The sequence below is a fragment of the Ictidomys tridecemlineatus genome, chromosome X (assembly GCF_052094955.1).
Source record: "Ictidomys tridecemlineatus isolate mIctTri1 chromosome X, mIctTri1.hap1, whole genome shotgun sequence".
Classification (NCBI taxonomy): Eukaryota; Metazoa; Chordata; class Mammalia; order Rodentia; family Sciuridae; genus Ictidomys; species Ictidomys tridecemlineatus.
Window position 1 is genome coordinate 43,146,155 of NC_135493.1, and position 18,617 is coordinate 43,164,771.

The following is an 18,617-nucleotide window of genomic DNA, read 5'->3' on the forward strand; positions in this document are numbered from 1 at the left end:
CAGGAACTGCCTTTAAACCCCATCCCCAAGAGGGTTGCTCTCCTGTCCCCTGGCAGAAATGTGGGGAAATCAGAAGCGCCCAGTAGGAAATTCCCTCAGAGGCTACAAAGCCAGTGCGCCAGCCACAGAGACCACAAAGATACCGCCTCGGAAATGGAACACACCGGCAATTACCTGAACAGCTGTTCCTACTAGGTGAAGAGTCACTGGTCTTGGAAGCTCTGGTCTCTAAACTTTCTGAGAGGACTGAAGATAAAGAAAGAAAAATGGCAAGTTTCCAGTGCAGGAGGACTAGAGCCTCCCTTGGCCGCGGCCTGTCTGTTCCCTGCTGCCACCTGAGAGCTTAAAGCGCACTCCCCCCGCCCCACCTTGGGAGCCAACTCTCTGGTTCTGTGAGCCAGGGTTACCTGAGTCTTGCAAATCAACCAGCAATGTACAGCAGGTCTCAAGCGGGTAGTTCCATTTCCAGAAGGAGATGGCGAGCTGGCTTCTGAATAGGCGGGCTCAGACTTCCCGGGCAGTCAGAGAGGCTGCCCAAAGACAAGAGCTGCTGGAAGAGGTGTGAGGAAGACTACGTCTCCCCAAGTAGCGGACAGAACAGCCCCGTCCGTTTTCTTCACTCCCAGTCCTAGCAAAACAGGACGCCAGGAAACTTCTCTCTGCTCCGGGATGACTTCAAGAGTTCAGCGGAGCTTTGTGGACTTTTTGAGGAGCTGGAGAGGGAGAGGTTAAGGAGGGTTCCTAAATCATTCAGCCCTTTAGTTAGGATGACAGGTGCAGCCTCCTGGCTAAGTGACTAGACTCTTAAGACGCCTGCCTCCCAGCCTCCTCCTTCAGAGCGACTTTGCTGGGGAGCAGCCTTCTTTCAGCCGCACCTTGCCTAGGCCAGGCGGTGCACGCCAGGACGCGAGCGCCTCAGCCTGTGGCCTTTGTGCCCCTCGGGAAGCAGGCACGCTCCAGAAGGGAGCAAACCCACCAACTCACCCTGACTGTAACGCAGGCGGCAGGTGTGAACTCTGCCGGTCCCTCTCGCTCCTATGCTGCTCCAGTTTTTCAGGGGAACCCTTCAGCCAGTGCGCAAAAGCCCACACGCCCTGGCTCTGAAGAGGGAGCGGCGCCCAGGGAAGTGAACTCCAGGCTGGTCTCACATCCTGCCACCTCTGCTGCCGCCTCCGAAATATGCCTGGAGTAGTGGGTGGGAGGGTAGTGAAAGTCACCAAGCTCTGCGTCTTCGTCGCTAACAGTTTGATGCCTCCTGGCTGACTGGTTGCAACCCGGAGGAGGTGGGAATTAGAACCGCTCTGGCGCGTCATGGAAAAGGGCTGCTTCTGTTGCTGCCGCTACTGCTCCTCCTCCTCCTCCTCCACTTCCACACCCCTTTGGATTGGGGAGCGCTAGGAGGGGAGGCAGAGTGAGGAGAGTGGGAAAAGCTGCCAACCCCGGATCCCCCATCCCCTGGTTTAAAAACATGCTTCTCTTACCTTTCATGGGAGAAGGGAAGCGTGTCCCGGCAGCGCCGTCTAGCGTCCGTACCAGTGTAGACCGGCATGCATGGTTGGTGCAAGCATTCAAATGAGTGCAGGTGTGGAAAGTCACCAAAGCAAAGTTTTTTGGCTTTCCTGGTCCTCAGTTCCAGTCACCGAGCAGGTACCCAGTTTAGTTAGGTATTTCCCTGCTTAGTTTCCCACAGCCCAGAACTTACTGTTTTAAAGGTGTTGGCCACCTATTTTTTTATTTATGAAGTGAGGTTACCAGTGTTGGAAAGAACTCCTCCCCACGTAAAAGATCCATGAGTCTCAGGGTTCTGGGGTCCCACCAGTCATAAGGGTAGACAGGTAAGGAGCTGGAAGTGGGCTCACAGGTAGATTCAAGGCCAAGATCACTCTTCCCAGTGCTTGAGTCTCTCCAGCCATGTTCCTGACCACCTGCTTTCGGATGTCACACAGCCCCAAACTCTCTTTAAGCGGTACTGGGCCGGGAGAGAGACAAAGACTCCGGAATCTGCAGAATCTAGATCGCAACAATGAAGAGTCCTGTTTCCGCCCCAGGTATCTCCTGGAGCATTTCCCTGGGCTCTCGGGCGCCGCGCTGATTAACACACTTAATAGGATTGCTCATTTAACGGGTCAGCTGAGCCCTGTGTGCCAGCATTTGCTGCTACACTAGGCTTCTATTAATTTGTCTTTATCTAAGCTTTCTCCAGCTGTTCTCCCCAGGCTGCTCCATCGCTCTGCATTATCCACAGAAAGCGAGCCAGCAAGCGAGAGAGAAGGAGACAGGGACCAGGAGGAAGTCAGCGCTTGGTGCTTGGTACGTGGCAAGCAGGACAGACCCGCGCCTGTCCAGTCCTGGCTTCTTTGAACGCTAGACCTCCGTTCACAGATACACTCAACTTTTAATACTGGAGCCTGTGCATAATTAGAGTTACTCTTCCTCTTGCACCTCTCTTGCCAATTTATTGATTCTTTTCCCCTTATGGACCAGGCTTCCAATCAACTCTGGCAAAAACCCAATTTCCATGCAATTGGGGTTAAATCCGGAAATCTAGAGAAGTCAGATGTGAAAGTAAAAGTCCTATAGACAGGCAGCAAGCAGCAATACCAAGTTGCCCTCCCCCGTTTAGTTGTTTTCATGCGCAGGGGAAAGTGGGCTGTATTTTTGAAACAGAAAATGTCCCACAGTTTCTGTTTCATAACAGCTCATTTTCAGATAAAAGCACATTCTTCTGATGGGAGATAGCCAACCAATTCTCCCTTTCTCCTGGCTATATAGAACATGCAAACTTCCCTCTGCCTGGGTGCTTGCCCCATGCAACCTTCATCACCACTTCCTTCCAACCTAGGGGGCCTATATTACTGTTACTGGTGCTTAAGGCTGTGAGGTGTGCTTCCAACTAGCTGGCTACCAATAACGTGGGGTGAAATCCTCAATGGAGGAACACAATCACCTCAAGCCTCATATTTCTGGTCAGGTCATTGGTGCATACAGTCTGGCTTTTAGCATAGTGCTAGCCCTTAGATCCTGGGCCTTAGCTGAGCAGCTGGGCTATCATAAGTGAGACCATTTGGCCAATCCACAAGACCCCTCACATTAGGGTGTTCAGGAGCCAGCAGTCAGGGTGAGGGGAGCTAAATCAGGATATTACACAGTAATATTGCCTATGCAAATTGTCAAGTGGACAATACATGCATTTAAAAGAAAACAGGAAAAAAACTTAAAAACCTGGTCTTGGGGCTAGGGCTGGAGCTCCGTGGCAGAGCGCTTGCCTAGCATGAGTGAGGCACTGGGTTTGATTCTCAGCATTGCATATTAATAAATAAAATAAAGGTCCACTGACAACTAATAAATATTTTTTTAAAATAAATAAAGGTATTCTGTCCATCTACAACTACAATTAAAAAAAAAAAACTGGTCCTGTTCCATGGATTCCTCCTTCCATCATCTTTCTGTATTCAATTTGGCCCAACTGGAATCTAACACCCAATTCATTATATGTTATGTTCTATCCTCCCACCCCACCAAAATTGACCCTCCTGTGTATCTACCATCCTTTCAGTAATCTCTCTGCTGTCAATAGTTTATGTTCCAATATGATTAATGCCTATCTAGTCTGACTAACCTTATTTTCCTAGATAAATTCATCCTTCATCAGACTTTAAGAAGATTTTTCAAAATTGGGAATTTAAAGAAAAATAGCAAGCATATTAGTAGATTTTCTCTGGATGGAAAAGGGCTCTTGATTCCTAAGATAGATGTTTGTTTGTCTAATCCTACTTGTCTGGTTTATGGTGAAATATGAGATCTCAACAGAATTAACTATATGGAAACAAGCAATCGCAAAAAGGAATATAATCTCCAAAATGGAGAAGGAACCATTGACCACTTAGAAAAAAAAAATTGATAAACCTTGATAGTTTAGTACTTTCTTCCTCAAAGTGTTATTGATGGACCAGCAGCATTTGGGGTACTTGTGAGCTTGTCAGAAATGCAGAATCTCAGGCCTGACACCCAAGCCTAATGAATGATGATCTGCACTTTAAAAAGATCTCCAGGTAATTTTGTATACACATCAACATTTGAAAAGCATTTTCAAGAATACCTTTTAATTCTTGCTAACCCAGAAAGGAAAAAGGGGCAGTGAATTTAAAACAAAGAGCTAATAATAAAATTTTGTCCAAGGATAAAGACCAAGAACAAGGCCATGGTATATCTGTTGAGGATAATTAGGCCCAATCCATTCCATAACCAAGGAATGAAAAAAAAAGTGGTGCAGGACTAATCACACACTCACCTGGGCTAAGAAGTGGGTTTATTGTCAGGAGCCTGACAAGGCTGCTCTGCACAGAGAGAGGGACAGCAGCAGCAAGCAAGGAGAGCAGCAGCAACTCCCCCTTGAATGTTTCCTTTTATAGGCTAGAATCATGGTGGGGCACTAGGGTGTGTTTAGTCTTGACTGACATAGTAAGCATCCCTTGATCTTCTGGAAGGCAAGTTTGTTCTTGGGAACAGAGATATTCAGTTTTCCTATCTCTAGAGGGGGAACAGGGAAACCGGTATGTCCCTTAATCTTCTCAAAGAGAGAACAGGGAAACCAGTATGTGCCCATCTCAGGCGCCAGTAGGTTGTCTCCCATCTCTCAATGAGAGAATAGGGAGAGACCAGCATGTCTCCAGGCCGGTAGGTTTTATCTCGGGCTACTTTCCATATCTTGGGAATAAGAACAGTATTCATAAAGTGGAGGTGGAAGAAAGGAAGATGGCTGCAATTATGTCAACAAGGACTACCATCAAATTATGGTTAGTGCCCTTTCTACAGATGGCCATTTTGCACAGATGTCCTTAGTTACGTACGAGAAATAAGAGAGAGGCATAGGTTAATACAACTCAATCATTACTGATGAACAAATAGAACAATTCACATGTCCAACTATGGTAGAGTCCTAATAAAATTAAGAACAGGACTTTATAGGGTTAACCAAATCTTGGGCACTCAATATATGCTCATTAACTCATAGTGAGAAAAGCTGATAAAAGTTTAGTAAGGTCAAAAGTCTTTAAACTGTTAACAATTGGAATAATTTTTCCAGATCTGCTAAATCAGAAGCTCAAGTATTCATCTCCTTAAGTGGTGAACTTATAAGCAAAACTTAAAACCCATAAACCACAAAGAAAAGGATAAAGTTTGCTATATGCAAACTAAACATTTCTGCAAAGGAAAAAACCATAAGCAAGTAAAAAATAAAACTACATGGGGCTGGGTATATAGCTCAGTTGGTAGCATGCTTGCCTCACATGCACAAGGCCCTGGTTCAACACCCAGCACCACACGTGTGTGTGTGTGTGTGTGTGCGCGCGCGCGTGCATACACACGCACACGCGCACACACACACACACTATGAGGAAAACTTGTATTTTATGAATATATAAAGGACTCTTACAAATCAATCGACAAAAACCAACCCAGTAGAAAATAGGCAAAGGCATGAATAAATGCTACACATCAAAAATAGGCTCATATTAATTGAGAAATAACTGCAACCTAAGCTATTAAGGCAAAGAATAAATGTTTGATAGTACACAGTGTTGGCAATCATGTGAAGAATAGCTTCTCTCATTCATATTTAGCAAGAGTGAAAATAGTGGAAGCAAGATGTAGAGCAAAGTGACAAGGTCTATTCAAATTCCAGATAAACATATAGTCATGATTTCAAAGATATTTCCAGGTAAACTCAGGATCTGGCAATGGTGGGGTTTTGTTGGGTGGGGGTGACTGGCAATGCGGATTGAGAAACAAATTTATATATATTGTGGTACACTGGATTATTTTCCCTAACTCTTCATACCTATTATAGACTTGTATATTTATATCCTTTACTTTATGACCTTGAATACCTCCCACTCCATGGGTTGGCCATGAGACTTGGCTTGACCAAAGGAATATTATCAGCCTTGATGTTAGCAGATTGACCTCTTGTGCTTTTACCATCCTCTGGTAGTCCTGGGTAGCTCCTGTTCCAAGAAGAATGATGTAGCAATATCTAAATAATATAATTTACTTTACACTTATAAATATTCACTATGTGCATCTATTTTTTTCATTTATGGTGACAAGTACTTGCTTTGAAAAAATCTAATTATCACTAAGATATTGATTAAACTATGGAACAAATGCATGATGGAATACTATGAAGCTTTAAAAATGGAAAGGAAAATATGTTACACTGATTTGGATGTATCTGAAAGATGCTGTTAAAAATAAATCACAAGTTGAATAACAAAATGCATATGAAGCTGTTATTTGTGTGTTTGTGTGTGTGATTTAAGAATTGAAGAGAGCTGCAATTGATTTTTGGCTTTGAAGAACAGTTCACAGGTAACAAGAGGTCCCTTTCAAATTGCAAAGGATGGGTTTGCAGAAAGTAGCACAAAAAGAAAAATAAATACATTTTGCTTCTAGTAAATTCAGAAAAGATTCATTTCACATAAGAATTTTTAAACTTGTTATATTTTTCATTAATCAGAGAGTAAAATGCACTTGTTTACACCAAAGGCTTTTCATGTTAAGTGGTATGAGTTCAAATACAACTCTGTCATTTATAGGCTGTTATTCTAGTAAATTTGTGTTTTAAAGGTTGAGGAGGAGGAGAATACTGTATAGTTGTATTTGCTTAGAATAAAACATGTGAAATTAATTATATTATGGCTTGTGGAGAGAAGGAGGTACTGGGCAAAGGGAGGAAGGAGAAATCTCACTGAATACTTTTCATATTTTATCTTCTTTTTGTTTTTTATTTGATTTCAAATCATGTATATGCATTAACACTTCAAAACTAATTTTAAAATAAAACTTAAACTTATGTTTAAATATGATCCCTGGGTGCAAAATGAGTATACAAGAAACTGGTCACATTGGTTGTTTTTGTAAGAGGGACTAAGAGTTGACTATCCAGGTTGGGAGGCAAATTGAAGTTTCATCAAATATTTGTGGATTCCAATAATCACCCAAGTTTTGAAACCTGAGATTCAATCCTCACAATAATATTGCTGGATAAATTATGTCTTTTTTGGTAGTTGGGGAAATTAGAGTTTACAAAGATTAAATAATTTGCTCATGATCTTTTCTAACTTGTTTTTCTGCTGCAGCATACTCCCTGGTCACTGGAATATACAGGCTAAAATGTATACCTCCCCATTGAAAATGGGCATATACCCAGGCACAGTGCTATAGGCCTATAATCCCAACAGCTCAGGAGACTGAGACAGGAGGATTATGAGTTCAAAGCCAGCCTCAGCAATCACAAGGTGCTAAGCAACTCAGAGAGACCCTGCCTAAATAAAATGCAAAACAGGGCTGAGGGTGTAGCTCAGTGGTTGAGCACCCCTGAGTTCAATCTCTGGTACTCTCCCCCACCCTCCCAAAAAAGAAAAAAAAATGGGCATATGGAAGTTTAGTTTTTCAGGGGCTTGGGCTATTTTACTCAGTTGGTAGAGTGCTTGCCTCAGATGCACAAGGCCCTGAGTTCAATCTCCAGCATCACAAAAAAAAAAAAAAAAGTTTAGTTTTTCAATTTAGGACTCTATTTTTTTTTCTACTTTCATCCTCCTCCTTTTTCCCTAGAAGCAAAAATGAGAGAGGCAAAAAACATGAGCCCAAGTGTACATATGCACATAGAAAGAAAGCTGAATATATGTCTACCATTTTGCTTTTTGTTGTGTACTCCCCCTTACTGCTTTCTTTTGAATTAAGTAAATATTTTCTGTTTAATATGTAAATTCCTTTTATAATATTTTTCATTATATTTTCATTTACTTTCATAGTGGTTGCTCTAGGCATTATGAAATACATCTTATGATCTAGATATATTTTTCTTAATCCCAATGATATATAGAATTGTTAGTCCAATATAGCTCTGTCCCATGTTCATTTTTGTACTATTATTATGCACCTATTACATATATATTATAAGCCCGGCAATATATTGTTATAATTATTACTATTAGTCATTTTATATCTTTATGGAAGTTGAAAAGAAATGAAAGCAAATATGTATTTTTTTAGTTTGTTCTGGTACATTTGAGTTACTATCTGGTACCATTTCCTTACTCTGATATAATATTGCTCCCATCCATTTCTGCTTTTTGTCAAAAATATTCTATTTCTATATCATTGGGCAAAACCATATTTTAATATAAAATTTTACAGTACTTTTGCTGTTTAAATCAGGAAAGACAAAAGAAAATAAATATATCTTTACATTATCTTATAATTATATAATTATGTTTTTTCCATGTGTATTCACGTTTTCACTTGCTTTCGTGCTAACAACCTCAATTAGTATTTCTTAATTTCCATGCAAAAATTCTATTTTTTTAAATATTTATTTTTTAGTTGTAGTTGGACATAATATTTTTATTTTATTTACTTGTTTGTATATGGTGTTGAGGATAGAACCCAGGACCTCGCACAAGCTAGGCAAGCACTCTTCTGCTGAGCCAAACCCCAGCCCAAATTCTCTTGTTATTGATTAATCTTGGAATGTTGTATTTTGCATTATTTTTGAAAATATTTTTTTTTTGTTGTAGACTGACACAATACCTTTGTTTTATTTATTTATTTTTATATGGTGCCGAGGATCAAACCCATTGCCTCACAAGTGCTAGGCATGCACTCTAAAACTGATCCACAACCCCAGTCCTTTTGCATTCATTTTTAAAGCTAGTTTTGCTGCATATGAGATTATTGGTTGATATTTGTTGTCATATTTTTCCTTTCCACACTTTGAATATATCATCCTGCTCTCTTCTGACCTCTATGTGTCTAATGAGGAATCAATAAGTTACTTAACTTATTGATGTTTATGTGATGACTTATTTCTTTTGCCACTTTTAAGGTTTTTCTTCTTTGGTGTTTAAAATTTTTATTATGTATCTGCATGTGGGTTGCATTGTTTATCCTATTTGAAGGTAATTTGAGTTTCTTAGATATGTAGATTAACACTTTTCTTCAAATGAGGGAGCTTTTCAGACATCATTTCCTGGAATATTTTTTTCTGCTTTTTCCTCTCTGTCTTGCCCTCCTAGTATTCCTAATTTAGTGTGCTTAATATCATCCCACATTTCTCCAAGGTTATTTTTTTCCATTTTTCTCTGTTCTTTGGACAGTATTACATCTATCAATCTATCTTCAAGTTCATTGATTTTTTTTTTTGTTCTGCCTGCTCAAGACTACTATTGAACTTTTCCAATAAATTTTTCATTTTGGTTACTATACTTTTCAACTCCAAAATTTCCACTTGTTTCTTCTGTCTTAAAATAATTTCTAGGGTCTGGGGCTCAGTGGGAGAGCACTTGCCTAGCACGTGTGAGGCACTGAGTTCAATTCTTAGTACCACATGTAAATAAATAAAATAAAGGTCCATTGAAAACTAAAAAAAAAAAATTAAATGATTTCTGTATTTTTGCTGGTATTTTCTATTTGACTCCACATTTTCATTCATAGCTTTCTTTACTTTTTAAATCATAGTTTATTAATCTAAGCATATTTATATTAGCTTCCTTGAAGTCTTTGTTACCTTTGACATCTTAGCCCTTTCATAGGCAGCCTCTGCTGCCTAGGGTGGTAGTGATCTCTTCTTCCTATTATTTTCATTATTATTCCTGCATATGGATAATACGTTCCTTTTTTTTCTTTTTTTGCATATACTGCAATTTTTTTTGAAAGCTATACATTTGAGTTAATAGACTGTAGCAACTCTGGATACCAATTTCACTCCTTGATGCTTGGTTTTTATTTTTGCTTGCTTCTTTAACAACTTGGCTAGGCTATTTTAATGAAGGCTATATTTCCCATAACATGCAATTTTGGTATCATTTTCCTCAAAGGATACCACTATGGGCATACACACAGTCATAGTGGGATTACTGTGGTTTTAGCAGAGATCTCTTTCACTATTTCTGTCTTTGTTAGGCTGTGTGCCTTGGATTACAACCAAGTATCAAGCTCCACTACTTAGGCCTGATTTGTCTATCATTTTCAATAATGCTCTTACATAAATTGACCTAAAGTCCATTCTAGTTAAATTTGGGCAGGAATGGTTTTGTTGCCATTGAGGTTTGTTCTTACCCCAAGCACACTCCTCTTAGGTGAATATTTCCTTGCTTCCTTCTAGGAAACAAGATACCCTATGTTTTAACTTCTATCCTCTTACATGTTTATATCCAAAATATCCATTGTTTCCAAGAGTTTCTTATGTATGATCTTACCCATGCTCTGTTCCAATAAAGTTAGCTCCTTTTAGAAATCTTCAGAGATTTCTGTTCTTATGTTCTGTCGCCTGTTGGACAAAATGTCTAAGCCACTACTCCAGGCAGTGTTGTTAGCCTCTTACTTTCCAGTGTTTCTTTCCTGAAATGTGTTCTATAAGCTAGGGTGAGGGTGATTACAGTCTTAGAATTTTAATTGTGCTATGGCTTGTGCAGTCTCCACCCCTAGAATGGAGGCTCACTGGAGGAAGGGAACCCTCAGTCTCTTAGTTAAACTGACCAGGAATTGAGCATCTCTAGGTTGGATCAGCTAATAAAAGCAGGCAAACTGTCCCTCTCAGTAAAATATCAGCTTCCTGGAAGATGAAGAGAGACACCTCCCCCCCATTTTCAGGACCATGACTATTAGGAAAAGAGCTTCCATGAAATAGGGCTAGGAAGGAGGGAGGGTTGAGGAAGTTAGTAGATCACAAATCAAGTGTCCTGTACTCTGCTTTTACTGATTTTTAGGTTTTCTTGGATATGTTTATTATAATTTTTGGTGCCAGCAGGGATTGAACCCAGTGGCACGTATGTGCTTAACCACATCCCCCAGCCCTTTTTTATTTTATTTTTTACGTTTGAGCAAGGGTCTAGCTTAGTTGCTTGGGTCTTTGCTAAATTGCTGAGGCTGTTTATGAACTTGAAATCCTCCTGCCTCAGCTTCCCCAGTTGCCAAGATCACAGGAGTGTGCTGCTGTATCCAGCCTTGAATGAGTATTTATTTGCCTATATGTTCTTAAGACAACAAGTGTCCAGCTTTACTTTGTTTTTATTAGTTATCCTTTTTCACCAAGGAATAGGTCTGTGGAGACTTCATGCTGCTCATCAGCAAATATTATCAAAAGAAGAAAACTGAAAGGTCTCCACAACTCATGAAAGAATTCAGTAAGTTCACTTTAAACTGTAGAAATTATTGTGGGGAGTCACAAGGGAGAAAAAAATGTTGGGAGAAATCAGAGAAGACTTCATGGAGGAGGTGAAACCTGAAGATGACTTAAAATACAGGTGTATAATGAAGGAGAATTTCATGTAGAGGGTATACTGTCAATTCACTCATTTTTCAGTAAATATTCTTTGGGCTCACAATGTGCTAGACACTGTTTATAGGTACTGGATATATAGCAATAAAAAAACAGATAAAAATCTCTGCCTGAATGGAAATTAAATTCTGGTGGTGGTAGAAAACAGAAAAGAAATATAATATATATAGGATATACAAGAAGACAAAAAGAGGGTGAGGAAAGAAACCCATCCTATATGTGAAACTGAGTGTTCTATGCAGAATTAACAGGAAGTTCAAAGGCTTCAAGACAGGAGCATACCCAAGAGCAAACAGCAAAGAGACCAGTATGAGCATGCTTGATGCAAGAGGAAACAATCATTGAGAGGGTCAGAGTCTAAGTATGAGCAAGTGTGCAATGGCAGAAAGTTGTGATATGTTTTTTTTAAAGGGAACCATACAACATGGTTTGTGCCCTGGAATCTCTAGAAAGGATAAAATACTAAAAGGCAAAGAAAAAATGGGTTGGGGCCAAATATTGTGAAGAACTTCAAATGTCAGGATAAGTAACACACATTTAAGTCAATAGGAAAGATGGCTTCATCAGTATTAGCCTTCACAATCCAGAGTCATAATGAGGTATTATATATGTCATCTGCTACTTTCTCCTCATCCTCCTCATTTTTTTACCTAAGCCTGAAGTGGGCAAGCAGCAGGAGCAAGAATAAGAAGGTGGGTACATGCCAGTAACCATTTTTTCTGACTTTTCCCTTTCCCATCTCAATCCTTGACTTCATGGTGGGTAGGAGATTCCTGCCTAATATTCCACAGCTTTATTTAACAAAATTAGTTCATATGTTTTACTCCATTGTCATAAAATTTCTTCTTAAGTCTCAGCTAAATCCCTTTACCTTTGGATGATTCCTTAGAGCCAAGCAACTCTTCCATCAGCTTGGGTTTCTGAAGAAAGTGAGAGAAAAATAAGCCTCAGACTGAAAAACCTCTGTCACCCACAAAGAAAGGAAGTCAATATTTATTTATTTTTATAATCACCAAGAAACCCCTTGTCAAAGGAAGTCAGATATCTCTAAGCATCAGCACATTTGCCAGAAAGGGTGAAGTCGGTTACAAACAGCCTTCTAAATCAATTGATTGGAGTTTGAGATTTTATCACTAAAAGAAGAAAATCCTTTGCATTAAAATAAAAGAAAATCCTAATCATAGAACAAAAAGAATCCAGAGCTTTAAAAAGCACCCGACACTTAAGGAAATGGTTTTACTATATCAGGAGCCAATGCTATTTCTATAATGATGCTTTAAATTGGACTTGGAATTCAAATAGCAATGTTGTACCTCAAGATCTCTGATTTTGACATGAGTAATTTAAAAACACTGAGAAGTTGGAGCCAATCTTAAAGAGAATGAGCTCCATAAGGCAATTACTTATTGCTGATCAACAATCAATAATTGCTGATCAATTGATTACTCTAGATCAACATTCTTATGCAGAGCTCTAGCTTTTAAAACTGTCAGCTGTGACTCCAGCTCATCAGTGGCACAAGGAAAACTGCTCTTTGTTAAGATGCCCTGGCAACATCATGTGATTGTATGTCATCCAGAGGATGCCGAGTATTATTGACATCAATTTACTGTCAAGTATATGATACTAATGTCTTTATTAGCATTTGAAAATAGTCATATGCATGCTAACTTTTTTGTAGCCAGAATTCTGGATTAGCCAGAACATTGTTTTCCTTAGCCGTACATGATAGCTGATATTTTAACACAGTAAGAATGTTTTATTAGAAAGTATTATTACAGAAACAGAACAAACAACAAGGGTAGATTTATCACTTCATGTCATGGACAGATGGCCTTATAATCTGCTTATACAAAATTTAAATTCCCTACTATTTAAAAGTGCCTACTTTAGGCAGATTAACGCAAAAACATCAGGAGTCATTTAAAGCCTTCAATAAGAATACCTCCCAACACCCAGCTCTATACCCACCCCAAATATGAATCTTCACTTTTTAGAATATAAGACATCTTGGGGACCTGTGTAACTGTTATTTACTTCCTGTGAAGGTGCCAATGAAAACTCACAATTGTCAAAAACATCACTAATTAACTTTCAAAAAATAAAATTTAATTTTGTTGGACATTCATGGTATGCTGGTTCTTTTAGATCACACACATTGAAGCAAAGAGGCAAAGCTTTGTGCAGAGCATATTAGGGTAGAAATCAGAAAATCTGAGAAATTTTTCTGTTGTTGTTTTCCAAATCTTAGATCTGCTATTCATCTGTTCCTTGTTTTGTATCTTGGTTTTTCCTTCTCTAAATTGTCTTGGGAGGAGGAGGTGATGAATATTGTCACCTGACAAGGATATGGTACAGAATAATAATAATAATAAAATTGCTTGCAAAGCATTTAGAATGCCTTGGAGATAAATACCAGCGAGTTACTATTATAGTATCCTTAATAAGCTAAAAATAATAATCGGACACATTTAGAGAAAATGCTGGGTTAACACAAGATGTAGTCTCTCATAGAAGAAAGTATGGGTTGGGATCTTGATATTTCTTTCTCTTCTTCCTAGTATCGCCATTCCATCACGAGTCACTGCAGACATCCATTTGGAGGTCCTCTGAGTCAATCTCCTTATGTAATGTTCAGGACTCAAATTTGCTTCTCCTTTTCTTGTCATTATCACAAGCTCCAGACAGGATAGTGATCCTATGAATTCATTCCAAATCCAAAAAAAAATCATTATCAACTTTGAATCTTTCTAAATTGTTCAATTAGGTGTCAATAAGCATAACTTTCCCTTTCATATGCCAAAACTTCATACAAGAATTCTAATACCTTTTCAGCAATTTAAAACCTTTGCCACTTTACATCATCTTTCACTCCTCTTGTCAGAATTATGGCACAAAATGTTATGCTTTAAATTATTTATCATGTCACTTCTTAGAGTCATCTCTTTTTTTAGCTGAATTAAGAGATTAGGAACATTGGAATAAAATAACCCAGGGACTTTGAAATATACAGTAAGGTGAATTATATTTAATGATACCTTTGATTTATATTTTAATTTTAAATGCACAGATAAAGTGATATCATTAAACATACTTTAACTTTTTATAATAAATCAATAGTACCTTAATTATTATGTTATAAAGTAAGGACACATAAATTATTCATAAATATCTACTGCAAATTGAATTTTAAAACTAGTTTTATTTTCCATATTCTGGTCTCATCTTAGTCACTAGTGGAAAATAGTCCATTTCACAGCCACTGCTAATATGACACAGTTGGCAGTCTTTACTCTGAATAGGCTTAAGACTGAATGAAAAGAGAAATGTCAATGTTGTAGAATATAGATCAGATGAGAACATACTTCCAGCGAAACTGAGCATTTATACAATGACAGAATAATAAATGAGTTCTCAAAAAAGTTTCATTATAAAGAGAATTTAGACATCCGATATTTTAGAATTTGTTTTTTGAGGTTTTAATGATTTTATGCCTTTTTCTTTTTTAACTCAATGTGATAACATCACACTAAGAATCTAAGGATGTGTCTCTCCCTCCCTATTTGCTCCAGTTCTGTTGTGCACTTATTCCTATCCTCCAAGGGCCTAGGTGAGCACAGAACTGTCACTTTATACCTAGTTAGGTGTGAAGAATGGCCAAGGGTGAGTTCCAGAAATCAGTGGTCCCATGGAAGCTGTAGATTCAGTCTCTTCAAGGTCATGATTTTGTTTCTCTGGTCTTCTCTAAGGCTAGTGCATAAATATAGATGAGACAAAGGCCCTATTTAGCCCCTTTCTGTAGTGTCAGTTGCTGTGCCACAGAGGCACTCTCACTGTATCACTATCAGAGGTGGAGGGAAATCCTCACCAAAATGATCAGTTTGATTCTGCTTTTATTTTCTTTTGGTAACCAAACCCCAGAAACCTACCCAATCCATACATTGCCCAAGGGTCCCCCATTTAGTCGCCTCATCTGGGCCCTCTTTTGCCCACCAGGACAAACATTTTCCTATTCTTCCAACCCTTCAAATTTGACTTCTCTTTGGTCCTCCTCTTGGATCTTTACTCTTATAAACTGTGAAGGTGCTTCAATGGTAATGGGCAGCTGAAAGGTAGCAACATTTGAATATGAACAGAGACCCCTGCTTCACTCCTTAAGAAGAACCCAGTAATGTCCAGCTCTATGGCAAGCAGGGCAGTTGTGTGGGTAAGGAGTCATAATCATATCTCTCACAGTGCTAAGTTACCCAAAGACACACAATGCAACAACAGATCAGCTATCCCCTGTCTGATCTCTTACTAAAAGGAACACAGTCTGAAAGATGTTAGTATCTGATAAAGGGGAAATAATTTAGTAATATTGGACAAAATTAGTGAACTTGAAATTTCTCTCACTTATTTTAAGGCAGGTTTGGCTTTTTATGGGGGGGGGGAGGATGCATAATCTTTGTGATTAGGACCTCTAAAGGACTTGTCCTTGCCCATGGCTGGGCAAGAGAAGATAGAGAGTTAAAAGCCTTTGCCACAAACCTCCCTCCTTTATAAGGTCAAGCATGGAGCTAGGATGCAGGGAGGAGAACATGAGTTGTAGCTCATGGGGCCCAGTGCAGACAAAGAGACAATATGTCTAGAAGTTTTTAAAAATGAATAATATTCCATTGTCTAAATGTACCATAGTTTTTTTGTCAATTCTACCTACCAATATCTTGTTTGCTTCCAATTTTCAGCAATTCAGTTTTTTTTAAAGGCTGGGCATGGTGTCACATGCCTATAACCCCAGCAGCTCAGAAGGCTGAGGCAGAAGGATCATGAGTTCAAAGCCAGCCTCAGCAACTTAGCAAGATGCTAAGCAACTCAATAAGACCCTGTCTCTGAATAAAATACAAAACAGGGCTGGGGATGTTGCTCAGTGGTTGAGTGGCCCTGAGTTCAATTCCCAGTACCCCCCAAAAAACTTAAAAAGAAAAACCTGTAAACAACCATGTGCAGTTTTTGTGTAAACATTTTTCCGATTCCTTTGAGTAAATACCAAGGAGATTATCATTGAATTATATAATATTTTTAAAAGATGTTTTAGTTGCAGATGGACACAATATTTTTATTTTGTTTATTTTTGTTAGGTGGTACTGAGGATTGAACCCAGGGACTCATAGGTGAGTACTCTACCACTCAGCCACAACCCCAGTCCTGAATTATATAATGTTATATGTAGTTTTTTTAAAAAAAGAATTTAACCTTTATTTTTATTTATTTTTTACATGGTGCCAAGGATACATTGCATCACCTGTGCTATACTAGTGCTCTACTACTGAGACACAACCCCTGTCCCTATACATAGCTTTATAAGGAACTACTACACTGTCTTCCCAAATGGCCGAGCCATTTCATATTCCCACCCCAATGAAGGAAAGGTCCTGTTGCTCCACATTTCCACCCACATTTGGTGTTGTGGATTTTGGTCATTTTAATAGGTGCATAGTAGTACCTCATTGTTGTTTTAATTTGTATTTCCTTGATATATAATGTAGTGCATCTTTGCATACATTTATTTAACACCTGTGTATCTTCTTTGATGATGGGTCTGTTAAGGTATTTGCACCTTGAGAGCTACAATATTAAACAGAATGGTCAAGGTAAGACCACTTGTAAGTTATCATTTCACTTAAGACCTATAGCAAGAGATAAAAAGATAAATATGGATGTCTGAGGGAAGAGCATCTTATGCAGAAAAGCACAGCAAATGCAAAGACTCTCAGGTAGGATTATGCCTGATATATTCAGAGAACAGCCACGAAGGCAGTCTAGCCCAGAATTGTGTTAGGGAGGGAGAAAGTAATAGGATGTCAGAGAGGTAAGGGGAGAAGTTGGATCATATAGGACCTTGTGGGTCATAATAAGGAATTTGGCTCTTACTCAGAGTGACATGAGAAGTCACTGAACAATTTTTTTTTAAGCAGAGTAATGACATGACATGCATTTTAAGAGGCACTCAGCAGCTATATTGAGATAGAAAGAGGAGAAAGGGCAGAAGTAGCAATCCAACCAAGAGATAATGGTGGCTTAGACTAGAATGGTAGCTGGTTATGATATATTTATATATATCAGATGATGATAAATATTTGGGACAGTAAAACTTTAGCATAAGAGGAAAAGAACATTGGGATAGGGTCAGAGTAGGATTTTCAAGGAAGTATGATATTCATAGAACCCACTGTAGGAATAGAGGACAATATTGTAAAAAGAATAACCCAGGTTATATGCATTTATTAATGTCAAAATGAACACCACTAATAAATATAACTATAATGCACTAATAAATAAAAAATAATAAAACAGAAAAGCCATTTTGGGGGGAAAAGCCCTTGCAGGGCTACCTCAGTTAGTTGTTCTTGACCCTATTTGTGTATTGTGACCTGGTCAAGAGAGATTTTTTTTAAGTGAAAGAAAAACAATCCATTCCCCAGGCCCCATTCCAGATTGATTAAATCCAAATCTGTGAGGATTGGAGTCTGGGTTTTAATATGTTTTAGTGCTCCGCAGGTATACCTAAAGCATATCCAAGGTGAGAGCCACTGACCTAGATACATGTGTGGACCTGCCACTCAACTTTAAGAAGAGCCCAGTTGAGTTTGGCTTCTGAGAATACTATTGGTTCAGTTGATGCCGTTGCCTGGATCATGTGATACATAACCTAGAATGTTCCTACCATTCAAGAAGTTCCAAATCACTTCCAAATTGCTTCCACCCTTTCCAAATATTGATTTCTAATCAAGTTTGCTTTTTTGAAGCCATCTAATTTCAAACCTGGTCTAAAGTTGCCCTTTTTTTTTTTATCAATCTCTCCTGCTTCTCTACCCTATACCATGCATCAAGAATGCTTCCTTTAAGAAACTCTGGTCACTTAATGCACATTGACAGAATATTCCCCTTACCCCATCTGCCACCATCTATACTTCAAGCTTAAAATATAACTCAGAGGTGATTTCCTTTATAAAAGCAGTGTTCAGCAATGGTACTCAATACTGGTTGCATACTAGAATCACTAGAGAAATTTTCTAAAAAATTCCCAGGCTCATTCCTTTTCCCAGACCAATTAAATCAGAACATATAGAGTGGGACCCAGAGGTCAGCACTGGGAAAATCTCCCTAACTTATTCTAATGTACAGAGTTGAGAATCACTGTGCTACATCTATGATTTTAATATATGTCCTCTAACTTTACATTTCACTTTGTTGTTTAAAATCTATTTTTTACAGTTTACCTAACAAGCAA

At 38.8% G+C, this 18,617-nt stretch overlaps 1 protein-coding gene across 1 annotated transcript in view; it reads right to left on the reverse strand.

Moving 5' to 3' along the window:
• The window catches only part of Il1rapl2 (interleukin 1 receptor accessory protein like 2), a 1,069,701-nt gene extending 1,068,220 nt beyond the window's left edge, over nt 1-1,481 (reverse strand). Inside the window, exon 1 of the mRNA XM_021725228.3 lies at nt 408-1,481. The gene's annotated coding sequence lies outside the window, so the exon portion shown is untranslated. The remainder of the gene's footprint in view (nt 1-407) is intronic.
• Nucleotides 1,482-18,617: the final 17,136 nt, after the last annotated feature.